We start from the raw sequence: 2111 nt of genomic DNA, 5'->3' as shown, positions 1-2111 counted from the left end.
ATTCATAAACAAAACAAGCTCAGCATGGAAAATTATATGGAACAAAGAAGTCGACACCACAAAAAACATATAACAAAAATGACAGCAACAAATTCATATTTGCCAATAATTACTTATCTGACAAGGGACTTATCTGAGATTTAAAGAAAACTCCAGCGCCTCAACAGCAAAGGGATTAACAATCCAATTGAAAAATGGGCAAAAGACATGAATAGACACTTCACCAATGATATTCAGGTGGCCAGCTAATACAGGAAGACATGCTCACAATTACTGGCCATCAGAGAGATGCAAATCAAAACAACAATGAGATACCCTCTCACCCCAGCACTCATGGCCAGGTTCAATGAGACGGAAAATAACAAATGCTGGAAGGGATGTGGAGAGATTGAGACAGTCATACACTGCTGGTGGGACTTTCAAGTGACACACACTGTTCAAAGCAATATGGCAATTCCTTAGAAAGCTGGAATTGGAGATAGTATTTGAACCAGCAATCCCATCACTAGGTATAAATACTAGAAAGGTGAGAGCCAGGAGAGGAACAGATATATGCACACTCATGTTCATCGCAGCATTACTTACAGTAGCAAAAAATGGAAACAACCTACATGCCCATCAGTGGAAGGTGGATGACCAAACTATGGTACATACACACAATGGAATGCTATGCGGCACTAAAGAATAGAGTCTGCAAAACACTGCATAATATGGATGAACTTGGGAGGACATTATGCTGAGTGAAGTAAGTCAATCACAGGACAAATGCAGTACTAGTTCGTTATTGTGGAGGGTCAAAGAAAGGTTATACATGGAGGGAAACTTTCTTTGTTGGTTGCCAGAAGTGGGAAGGGAAGGGAGGGAACACTGCCCCCTCCCAAAAAAAGCACTGACCCATGTCACTTTAGTTTTGTGTATTTCACTGTACATAAATTGTATTACAATAAAATGCATTAAAAAATGTATACATCAAATCTTAACAGGAGGTGGTGGGATTATGTTACTGTTTTTCTTGTTTTTTCATCTGGTTTATTAATTTCTACAATTTTAAGATATCACTTATTGCTGATCATGTCAGCCACTACAGTAACACTTAGGTGTTAAAACACTCATTTATAGAAGCATTCAAAGTTTCTGCTTTCATGAGTGAAACAAGGAGAGAGAGGAGAGTGGAGAGAGGAGGAGAGGAAAAGGAAAGCCATGAGGCTTTGGCCGTGGAGGGAAGCTTTGTGGAGGGAGCTGCACTGGACCAAGGCTCCGTGGGGGATGGGCAGGGAGCTGTTAGGCAAGTGGGTGGGAAGGGACTTGTACTAAGTGTAACTCTGAGTTGTGTTTTGGATCCACTTTCAGGTCTTCCAGAAATCAAACAAAAGTTTTGATCTATGTTGACACTGCTTTTGGGAGCTAGTGTGTGTTTCTTTTATAGAGCTGAGGCTCTAGAGTCAAACAGATGTAGGAGGGTTTCCCCTTACAAGCTGAGTGATTTTGGGAAATTTTGCTAAGATGGGAGCATCGATTCTTTCAACTGTTAAATAGGGGTAATAGTCACTCCGTCTGGATGGTTCAGATGCAGGAAACGGGAAGCCATGACTTAGATGGATCTTCACTGTATTTTAAATCATCTTACATGGAAAGATCTGGAGCAGTGTGGCCATAGAATAGTAAGTGTAGACAGTGTCCCTTACTTCACTCTGCCATTCTCAGTGGGCCAGCTTTGCACTCAGCCTCACTTCCCTAAAGGTCAAAAGGACATTGTAACCGTTTTGGAGGCTTTATCTTAGAAAACAGAAATAAGGCCCTGACCTACAACAGGGTTCTGTGCTGACATCTCCATCCTAAGTATTTGACTGGAGTCAAATACTCCAGTTTTTTTTTAGTTTTCATTACAACTGCCTTTTACTATCAGCAGCTTTACAAATCTGGGGAGCTCTGGTAGCATAGTGCCTAAGGCATTTGACTGCGAACCAGAAGGCTGGCAGTTCAAACTCACCAACCACTCCTCGGAAGGAAGGCTGGGCAATCCAGTTGTGTAGTGATACCGCCTCGGAAACCCAAGGAGAGGTTCTGTGAGTCCAATCTGACTTGAGGGCAGTAAATTTAGTTATAAATCT

The sequence above is a fragment of the Orycteropus afer genome, unplaced genomic scaffold (assembly GCF_000298275.1).
Source record: "Orycteropus afer afer isolate SDZICR_OR568_19922 unplaced genomic scaffold, OryAfe1.0 scaffold00101, whole genome shotgun sequence".
In the NCBI taxonomy this organism is placed as follows: Eukaryota; Metazoa; Chordata; class Mammalia; order Tubulidentata; family Orycteropodidae; genus Orycteropus; species Orycteropus afer.
This window is presented reverse-complemented; position numbering follows the sequence as displayed.